The sequence below is a fragment of the Bombina bombina genome, chromosome 7 (genome assembly GCF_027579735.1).
Source record: "Bombina bombina isolate aBomBom1 chromosome 7, aBomBom1.pri, whole genome shotgun sequence".
Taxonomy (NCBI): Eukaryota; Metazoa; Chordata; class Amphibia; order Anura; family Bombinatoridae; genus Bombina; species Bombina bombina.
In genome coordinates, this window is record NC_069505.1 from 559884945 (window position 1) to 559897025 (window position 12081).

A 12081-nucleotide genomic window follows, 5' to 3' on the forward strand; every position below is an offset into this window, starting at 1 on the left:
TAACACTTTCATTAGAATAATGTGTGCAATCACTAGGACAGCTATAGCTTACCATTGGAAAACGGGGGTTCCATCATGGATGGAAATAAGGAATAAGATAAACAACACGTTTAGAATGTATGAATCCGCTTCATGGATCATGAATACTAGGGAGTCATTTGAGAAAATCTGGTTCTATTGGATCATGAATAACACACTTACCACCTAGCACATATAGATTAAAAGCACTAGTTTATAGCATTGGGAACCAAATGGTACTCAGGGATATTAATTACAATGGGACCAAGTAGGAGTAATCAATTGGTCAATGCGAAGCAATTATTAAGAGTTTTCATAAAATAAAAGGCAAGAGACTGTTATATAAAGGATATGTGTTGATGATGGGTTTGTTCTATTTTTCTTTTCTTTGATTTTTTTTTTCTTATTATTTTGTCTTTATATACATGGGCAGCAACTGTTGTATTAAAATGATGTTGTAATGTCAACCTTCCCCCATCCGGGGGCCCAATGCCTTATATTTTTTGTCTTTTTTCTGTAATGCCTTATTTATTTTGACATATATGTTATGAAAATTCCAATAAAAATATTTAAACATAAACTGATTGTAAAGACCTGATTGACAAGCAGAGTTAAACTGATCGAAAAGCCCTGTTCTCATGCTATTGGAGGCGGAGCTGCACATGCATTTGCGTATGTGATGTTAAAGGTGGGCAGTGGATGCTACTTGTCCCCCGCACAACCTATATGGTTAGGCTGCATTGCTGGAAATCTTGCCCACCCATACTAGCTTGACAAAAGGAGTCCCATAGATGTAACATGTATGTTTTTCACAGGTGTATTTAGTTTTAAAGGGACACTAAATACTTTTATGTCCCTCCCTCTAGTCATGGGTGCTGCCATATTGGAACCTAAGTTACACTGCAGGTACTGAAGAAGAGTTACTGCACATGTGCAGGTGGGAGGTGGAGAATAAACTCAATGCTATGCTTATAAACTGGATTTAGTGTCAGATTACAAGTGGAGCGCTAATTTATCCTGTGCCCGCAAATGGGTACATTTGCCTGTTTGCGGGCGCGCAATATATAACCAGCTGTTACAAGTGGCTGGTTACTGCTACAGCGAGCTTGCAGTAGCAATTAGCGCTTATAAAATGAACCAATCTCTGTTAATTTTCTAAAAGTGCCCCCAATTCCCCCCAAAATAAAGGGTCTTTTATTTTTTTATGGAAAAAAAAGTAGCATCCCCCCCCCCCATAAAAAACTACTGCGCTCAACTTGTAATACCAGTGCACATTAGCAATACTTTGCACTCCACTTGTAATCTGGCCCATAGAGTTTGAAGGGACAGTATACACTTATTTCCATATAACTGCATGTAATAGACACTACTATAAAGAAGAATATGCACAGATATTGATAAAAAAATCCAGTATAAAACCTTTTAAAAACTTACTTAGAAACTGTCAGTTTAGCACTGTTGATTAGGTTAGCAGGAACACCCAGGGAAAGTGGCTAAATTGCAGACAATTCCCCCTTCCCAGCATATGGAAAGACAGATAATACAAACAGAAGCCAGCAGTAGACTGGAAAAGCGCATCTACTTCTGACACTGAGGGGCTTGGTTAGGAGACAGAAAATCTGCACAATGTTATTCAAAAATAAGCAAAACTAAACATTGTTACAAAAACACTCCCAGATGGGCTATATAAATGGATCATCTACAAAACATTTATGTAAAGAAAAATCTAGTGTAAAATGTCCCTTTAATGCTTCCGTAGGCACTGAGAAGTCTGCCCCCCACACACACACATTCCTTGTATGCACCCATGCTTCTAACATACAGAGCAGTTAATTATTCAATCATGTGAACATGAAAATGTGGATAAAGAAATATCCACAAAAAGAATGCATTTAGCACTCTTATGCCCAGACTAGGAAATAGGCAGTATTCCGGAAAGTTAAAACATGACTTTTATTCCAATCGTTAAAAAAGATTCATATGAATCTTCACAAAACTAACACACATAAATTAAAATCAGAACTCTGTGAGGCTACTTATATAATAAATGTGAGATGGGAAGTGGTATATATAGGATAGTATGTGACCTTATCCAAATGGTACTTCACCACATCCCTATCATCCAACTAGTTGCTCGATATAGACAATAAAATGTATTAGCAAACTAGACTTTTATCATAAGGATGTGGTGAAGTAATATTTGCATAAGGTCACATACTATAATATATATACCACTTATATATACTCACATTTATCTGCAGGGCCGCGAATCTGCAGGGGGGCTGCATTGCACAAGATAAATGCCGACACGCTACATAGTATCATGTCCGCTCGCACTATAATAAATCTAACCCTAAATATAAAAAGACTGTGAACATTTTGTTAATGGAAGTAAATTGGAAAGTTGTTTAAAATGATGTGCTCTATTTGAATCATGAAAGTTTAATTTTGATTTGAGTGTTCCTTAAATTTAAAATGAAATGAATACTGATATATTAGTTGTGTATTTCCTATTAATGCTGATTGGCTAATGCTCATTGGTTCAGTTATCTGACGTTACTAACGTTACTAGAAAGTATACAATTGATACTGGTAAATTCATTTTTTGCTTCCTATTATTTTTCAGGCAACAAAATGAATATATATTTAAATGATTTATATTGAGGATAGAAAAATGTATGCAAACAGTATCTCAGATAGAGGCATCATTGTTTGCAAAGGTAGAGTGAATTCATCACCAGCAGAGGGCGCTGTAGTAAAGGGTATAGGACAGAATTCCAAGAATTGTATTTAAAGGTCTGTAACATTTAAATAAATTATTTAATAATTGATTTATGTTGCTAAATACAACTATTATTCTCTATTTTTAGGAAATAATTACTGACACAATGCAGCTAGTAACTGGCTGATATCACAGACGGCACCTGGTATGTTATACTTCAGTCATTTTTAATATTTAGCAAAAGTTATAAAGCATTTTTTTTTTACTGTTTTGATTTTTGTTATTTTTTTTGTACACGGGGCAATTTTTTAGGTACCGCGGTTCCAACCCTTGCTCCCTCTTTCTCCCCCCTCTCTTTTGCGCTCTCTCTCTCTCCCCCCCTCTCTTTTGAGTTCTCTCTCTCCCCCTTATTTTGCACTCTCCTCCCTCTTTTGCTCTCTCTCTCTCTCCCCTTTTTTGCTCTCTCTCTCCCCTCTTGTGCTCTCTCTCCCCCCTCTTTTGCTCTCTCTCTCCCACCTCTTTTGCTCTCTCTCCCCTCTTTTGCTCGCTCTCTCTCTTCCCCCCCTCATCTGCTCTCTCCCCCCTCTTGCTCTCTCTCGCCCTCTTTTGCTCTTTCTCTCCCCTATTTTGCTCTCTCCCCCCTCTTTTGCTCTCTCTCCCCCTCTTTTGCTCTCTCTCTCCCCCCTCTTTTGCGCTCTCTCTCTCCCCCCCTCTCTTTTGCTCTCTCTCCCCCCTCTTTTGCGCTCTCTCTCCCCCCCTCTCTTTTGCTCTCTCTCCCCCCTCTCTTTTGCTCTCTCTCCCCCCTCTCTTTTGCTCTCTCTTCCCCTCTCTTTTGCTCTCTCTCTCCCCCTCTCTTTTGCTCTCTCTTCCCCTCTTTTGCACTCTCTCTTCCCCTCTTTTGCACTCTCTCTTCCCCTCTTTTGCGCTCTCTCCCCCTTCTCTTTTGCGCTCTCTCCCCCTCTCTTTTGCACTCTCTCTCCCCCTCTCTTTTGTGCACTCTCTCTCCCCCTCTTTTGTGAGCTCTCTCTCCCCCCTCTCTTTTGAGCTCTCTCTCTCCCCCTACTCTTTTGAGCTCTCTCTCTCCCCCCACTCTTTTGCGCTCCCTCCCCCCTCTTTTTTGCGCTCTCTCCCCCTCTTTTTTGCGCTCTCTCCCCCTCTTTTTTGCGCTCTCTCCCCCTCTCTTTTGCGCTCTCTCCCCCTCTCTTTTGTGCTTTCTCCCCCTTGCCGCTGGTCACGCCCGCCGGCCACGCCCCCATCACGGCACGCCCGATGCCGGTGACGCCCCCACCAGGCAGCTTCCGCAGTGCGCACTACTCTGCAGCTGAAGGCCAGGTGTGTTTGTCTGCGCGCAGTCTCTACTGCGCATGACGGCTTCAGACAAACACACTTAGCCTTTTATAATATAGGATTGATTTATGTTGCTAAATACAACTATTATTCTCTATTTTTAGGAAATAAATACTGACACAATGCAGCTAGTAACTGGCTGATATCACAGACGGCACCTGGTATGTTATACTTCAGTCATTTTTAATATTTAGCAAAAGTTATAAAGTATTTTTTTTTTTACTGTTTGATTTTTGTTATTTTTTTTTACTATTGATTTGACTGTCTTTGCTTTGGGTCACCCGTGCTGTATTTTTGAAATTCAAATGACACCCCTGATTCATACTTTAACAGTATATAACATCCCAGTAACTCTATTATATATATATATATCTTTCTCAACTCAACTAAATGTTCTGTCATGGAATTCTGGGGTAGACAAACCCTGACAGTAAATATGAGGGATATTACAAAAGGGGTATAAATAAAACTTTTCAAGAATAAGATAATGTAATGTATGCTTAGTGATATAGTGATATAAATACAGTATTAGTGATTTATGGTGTTTTTACATATTTTATCATGTGGAATACTGATATAAATTATAATATAAAAATAAAAGTAATATCAAGGGACATCATGCTCAAAAAGTTATCTGTATCATCTTAAAGGACCAATAAATAGAGTAGATTTAAATAATCAACAAATGCATCATCAAAAGACAATGCTATAGCACATGGGGACCCATTTATCAAGCTCCGGATTGTCAGTATATGGCAGGGTTATAATACAATATATTTAATAATTATTCTTTAAAATAAAACCCCAATAAAATGCATATACCAAGACAATAAAATTAATGTAAAGGCCTGAATTATTTTTATTAAAATTTATAGACACATTGAAATATATTTGTAGGAAACCAGATATGAATCAATACTATACACGTTTAAACTATTATAATATGCTATGCAAAGATCATAAAAGTTGCCTTATTCACAATAGTCTCTCAAATCAGAGTTGCATTTAAAATACCATAAGATACCAGAATCTGAGCCACTAACATTCAAACAGTACAATCAGCTATATAGCCACATTTTATTTTATAAAATTCCAATAAAAAAACATCAGAAATTGTATATATTATTTGTGTCAACAACCAAACTCCTTTGCCATTGTATCTAAGTTGAAATAAATTCTTAGTTACTTACAATTAAGACCAATTCTAATATATATATATATATATGTATATATATATTTGCAAAGATAAATTACTTAGCACTAAGGATTAGTTTTAAAATACACAGGCTATGAAATACAAGGTTAAAATACAATTTATTCCTTTAAGTCTGCTAATTACAGCAACAATGGATGTTTGTTTTAAAATTTTACCTATATTTAGCAACCTCTTATACTTTACCAGATATAACCAAATCGATATTCAGCTTCCAATATTTCTCAATAGGTCAAATTTCACCTCAGAATACAAAAGGAGTATTTTGCATGTGGAAAAGTAAGGGTAGCTATTATGCCTTTTAGTAACTGTATTTCAAACGCAGCCAATTTCAGTTACCAGTTAGCAGACAGACAGCAGGCCTCCTTTACTATCCTATGCTTGGGATTTTATCATGTGATATAACCCCACCCCTTTTTGTTCTGGACCATCATTGGTGAATTGGTTTGGGAGGCCCTTCGAAACTGAACATCTCATTGGACACCTGGGAGGTCTTATCGGATTGGCCCTGGGAAATTTCATTTTTAACAGCCAAAGGCCTTCTGGCTGTAATACTGGGTTTTGGCCATCGGGAGCAGCAGACAGAGACAAACAGTTTCATTCAATCATTTCTATACAGTAAAAACATTTCTTTAAAATGTGTATTTAAAATGCCATAATTTCTTTATATTAATAAGTTACATGTTCAAATACACATGGGTCACACGGTATAATTTTTCCTGATCATTTTAAAACCACATGTGAATGTATTTCACTTATAATGTATACAATTCATTTAAACCATATTTTCTATGAAATAATTTAAGGATTATAATATCTTCATCCTGGATTCAATTTCCTTCTTCAGCCATCCCCTCTATATCACATACATGCTTTGAGATCAGCAAATATATATTTTACACATTGTTCTACAAGAAACAAAATTATACCAGCTATATATAAAAAATAATTGAATTCAAAATAGCTACACTGTAAACATGTGTTTTTGCCTGGCCAAACTTCCATTGTCTAGAATTTGTGGATTCAAACACAATAATATACTTAAGCCATGTCTGATAAGTTTATCACTCATCTTGGTATACACATCTGAGGGGTTTCTGTGACTTAGATAATGAGACAGAAGTTTTCTCTTTGAAATAACTTAAATGTTATCTTAATTAGGAGAATCGTATCTTATGTCTGATCAAAGATTTACAATATACAAACTGTAGATGGCCATCTCTTTTGAAGTGATTTGCCCTTCTTTGAAATGACAGTCTGCGATTAACTAGGCCAATTGTCTTTTCTAAGATTACTTTGAAAACAATTTCTTTTTATGATTGGGACACAGGCTTGTGCTGTATCCTGTGTACTCAAAAGAAGTGGGTGCTAAATTACACACCGTGACATTTGGAGTTATACAAATAAAATGAATTATTTGGTGTATACAACCATCTATATATATTAAATAATAATATGTATATATATATATATATATATTATTTAATAACATTCACAGATCGTTTGACAGGACGGAGCTTGAGGGCCCGTTTTTCTGGCGAGCCTTCAAGCTCACCAGAAACACAAGTTATAAAGCAGCAAGAACTGCTGGTACAATGATAAATGCCAACAGCGTACGCTGTCGGCATTTATCGATGTGAGGCGGACATGGTTCGCTATAGCGGATTATGTCCGTCCGCACATTAATAAATAGGGGCCTTAGTCTGAACTTCAAAAGAGTAGTAGATTTTTTTTTCTGACAAATTTGAAAGTTATGTCTATTTCCACTACTCCTGTATCATGTGACAGCCATTACCCAATCACAAATGCATATAAGTATATTCTGTGAATTTTTGTACATGCTCAGTAGGAGCTGGTGACTCAAAAAATGACTGTGCACATTTTGTTAATGGAAGTAAATTGGAAAGTTGTTTTAAATTGGGTGCTCTATCTGAATCATAGAAGTTTATTTTGACTTAAGTCTCCCTTTAAATAGAATGTTTCAAAATATATCACAGATCTTTTTTTATTATATAATAATTTTGAGGTGTCTATGCAAAATATTACAGACAATAGCTGGTCAAATGCAATTAGAACAATCTCGAGTTAGATGTACAATACAGAGTTTTGGCAGCTTGTGATAAATGCACAAAAATAAGATGTCTGTTAAAAGAATAAAACGAACATAAACAAAACCTCTTTTTTACAGAGAAAGGCCCCCTCAAAACAAAAGGCCACTGTCGGACCTAAATATGTTAATCTAACAGCTATATAGGGGGCCTACCATCCCTGATAGGCCACTCTTGTGTCATGTAATAGCATATCACCATATATAGTATGTAAAGTATGTCAGAGGGCACTTACGACATTATCCCCAAAATGAAAAATAATCAGCCAATATTATGACATCAAAACTGGCACAAACATTCACCTCTAATCTTCCTAGTAGAGACATTTTATATATACATTGAACAGTTAAATTGCATCTGCACAAGTACAAGTAGTAAAATATATGTATACATCACATTTTATTCTCCTATAGATACCATGACACTTTCTTAGGTTGTTGGTATCCTTAATGATTGCTGTCTCTGTGGAGTGATGGGGGCGAAATCCAGATTGCAGTGGGTCAAGGAGGGAGTGTAATGTAAGGAAATGGGATAGGTGTGCATGTACAAGCTTTTCAAGAAGCTTTGAGGCAAGAGGGAGTAGGGAAATAGGTCAGTAGTTGGATGGGGAGAATGTTTTTTTAGGATAGGTGTGATCAGTGCATGTTTTAGAGATGAGGGAAATATACCAGTGCCGAGGGAGAGGTTGAAAATGTGTGCGAGTATAGGAGTAGCTGTGAGGGGATGGGGTCGAGGGGACAGGTAGTGAGGTGAGAGCGCAGTATAAGTGCAGAAACTTCTTCCTCAGTAACAGGGGCGAAAGAGCTAAATATATGGCTATGTGGGTTTTGGTTAATTGCAAGCTTTTGAGGGGGTGAGAGGCTGGAAGCATGTTGAGAGCTGATTTCATTTCTGATGGAATCGATTTTGTTATTGAAGTGGCTAGCATAATCTTGAGCTGACAGAGAAGTTGTATTAGGAGGTGGGGGTGGGTGGAGAAGAGTTTTGAAAGTGGAGAACAGATATTTTGGGTTTGAAGAAAGAGTGGAGATAAGAGTAGAGAAGTAGTGTTGCTTATAAAGATTAAGGGCAGAGTAGTAGGCGTTCAAGATGAACTTGTATTGAAGAAAGTCAGCTGAACTCCGAGATTTTCTCCAGTGCCGCTCAGCAGTACGGGAACATCTGTGTAGGTACCGTGTCAGAGGAGTATGCCAGGGCTGAGGGTGAGTGTGTGGTTTCTGAGCTATGGTAGGAGGGGCCAGATTGTCAAGGACCAATGTTAGTGTGGAATTACAGTGGCAGATAGATTGGTCAGGGCAGGAAAAGGAGGAGATGGATGAGAGGAGAGGTTCGAGAGAACTAGCGAGCTGTTGCTGATCTAATGACATAATGCTTCTGTGAAGTTTGGTGTGAGGGGTAGAAGGAGAGAGAGTTGTAGGGAGGGATGATATGTTGCAAGTGAGGAGATGATGATCAGAAAGAGGAAAAGGGAAGTTTGTGAAGTTTGAGAGAGTACGTTAATAGCTAAAGATCAGATCAAGGGAGTTAACATCTTTGTGAGTGGGAGAGTCAGTCCATTGTGACAGACTGAAAGAGGACATAACTTAGAGTAACTTGTACACTAATAATTATAGCTATAATTAGCTTTTATGCACTGTTATACCGCTGTTTTGGCCATAGTGACATCTTATATGTAATGTGTATAAAATACACATTAATTGTCAGACTATCTATAGATTACTGGTTATACAAGTGTCTGCACACAGTTATATAAATAAAAACACACTTTTAACCACGGGTGCTCAACTTTGGCACTCCAGAGGTTTTGGAACTACATTTCCCATATTGCTCAGCTAGCATTTCTCATGATGTTCAGACACTTTAAACTGGCTGAGCATTATGGGAGACACTTTAAGCTGGCTGAGCATCATGGGACATGTAGTTCTAAAAACACTGGAGTGCTAAGGTTTATCACCCCTGAAACTAAGTATTTGAGTCTACTAGGGCCTAAAAGGTCAATACGCAGTTACTGAGAATAAAAGTAAGAGAGCATCTGTATCATGGTGAGTTAGTAAAATAGTAAAACTGTGCAAATGAAAAACAAAACAAATATAGCTATCTGTGTAATATATAATACACGTTTACTGCCTGATTACACAGCTCTGTAAACAAATATACTCTTTTAACTGTGACATATGTACAAAATATGTGAGCTTTGCTTTTATAATTGTAAATCTCTCAATTTTATTTGTATAAATTAGTTTCCTTCGCCATCATCAGAGGTCGCTCTTAGACCTCAAGTTTCCTTTCAAAATAACTTGTAACTTAACTCATATAGAAAATGTAGGAGGAGAATCTGGGGTCAATTTATCAAGCTTCGTATTGAGCTTGATGCCTTCTAAAGTCCGCTGCTCCATAACTTGTCCACCTGCTCTGAGGCCGCGGACAGAAATCAACCCGATCAAATATGATCGGGTTGATTGACACCCCCTGCTAGCGGCCGATTGGCCGTGAATCTGCAGGGGGCGGAGTTGCACCAGCAGTTCACAAGAACTGCTGGTGCAATGCTGAATGCGGAGACCATATTGCTCTCTGCATTCAGCGAGATCTGTCGGACATGATCCGCTGATCGGATCATGTCGGACAGGCCTTTCATAAATAGGTCCCTATATATACAAAGCTACAGGGACAAACCCAAACAAGTTTTGTATCTTTACCTTCTGGTCATTGCACCAGCAGTTTACAAGAACTGCTGGTGCAATGATAAATGCCGACAGCAAATGCTGTCGGCATTTATCGATGTGTGGCGGACATGATACGTTACATCGTATCATGTCCACTCGCACATTAATAAATATACCCCCTAAAGTTAACAAGCCCATATAGTAGACATCGAGAATAGTAGCCAGGTGCCCTCTGCACATAATAAAAACCATGCTAGATCTTGAAGGGTGGGTAGTGTTACATATGTTACATATGTTAGCCGCCCAGATAGCTTAGGTTCTTTGGTAAATACTGTACACAACCTGTATAAACTATTAATATAATTTATAAAATGTTATCTGGTTATTAAATTACAACCACTGAATTTGTGCATCTCACAGTCCTAAAGTACAGCAGAAACCAGAAAATAATTCTAAATGCCCTTTCAGTATTCAAATTAAGAGCTAAACACATGTAAATCATCTCCTACATAGTAAAAATCATGAAGATAACATTCGCCTAGATTACGAGTTTGGCGTTAGCCTTAAAAAGCAGCGTTGAGAGGTCCCAACGCTGCTTTTTAACGCCCGCTGGTATTACGAGTAAGGCAGGTACAGGCTCACCGCTCACTTTTCTTCCGCGACTCGGGGCTACCGCAAATCCCCTTACGTCAATTGCGTATCCTATCTTTTTAATGGGATTTGCCTAACGCCGGTATTACGAGTCTTGGAAGAAGTGAGCGGTAGACCCTCTCCTGTCAAGACTCCTACCGCATTTAAAAGTCAGTAGTTAAGAGTTTTATGGGCTAACACCGGAACATAAAACTCTTAAATAAAGTGCTAAAAAGTACACTAACACCCATAAACTACCTATTAACCCCTAACCTGAGGCCCCCCCACATCGGAAACACTTTAATAAATATATTAACCCCTAATCTGCTGATCGGACATCGCTGCCACTCTAATAAATATATTAACCCCTAAACCGCCGCACTCCCGCCTCGCAAACACTAGTTAAATTTTATTAACCCCTAATCTGTCGTCCCTAACATCGCCAACACCTACTTATATTTATTATCCCTTAATCTGCCACCCCAACGTCGCCGCTACTATATTAAAGGTATTAATCCCTAAACCTAAGTCTAACCCTAACCCCCCCTAACTTAAATATAATTTAAATTAAACGAAATAAATTTAACATAATTAAATAAATTATTCCTATTTAAAACTAAATACTTACCTATACAATAAACCCTAAGCTAGCTACAATATAACTAGTAGTTAAATTGTAGCTAGCTTAGGGTTTATATTTATTTTACAGGCAACTTTGTATTTATTTTAACTAGGTACAATAGTCATTAAATAGTTATTAACTATTTAATAACTACCTAGCTAAAATAAGTACAAAATTACCTGTAAAATAAATCCTAACCTAAGTTACAATTACACCTAACACTACACTATCATTAAATAAATCAACTAAACTACCTACAATTAATTACAATTAAATTAAATTAACTAAATTACGGGGGGGGGGGGAAGAATTACAAGAATTTTAAACTAATTACACCAAATCTAATCCCCCTAATAAAATAAAAAGCCCCCCAAAATAATAAAATTCTAAATTACAAATAGCCCTTAAAAGGGCCTTTTGCTGGGCATTGCCCCAAAGTAATCAGCTCCTTCACCTGTAAAAAAAAATACAATACCCCCCTAACATTAAAACCCACCACCCACATACCCAACCCTACTCTAAAACCCACCCAATCCCCCCTTAAAAAAACCTAACACTACCCCCCTGAAGATCTCCCTACCTTGAGCCGTCTTCACCCAGCCAGGCACAAGTGGACCTCCAGAGGGGCAGAAGTCTTCATCCGATCCAGGCAGAAGAGGTCCTCTAAGCAGCAGAAGTCTTCATCCAAGCGGCATCTTCTATCTTTATCCATCCGGAACGAAGCGGGTCCATCTTCAATCCAGCCGACGCGGAGCCAT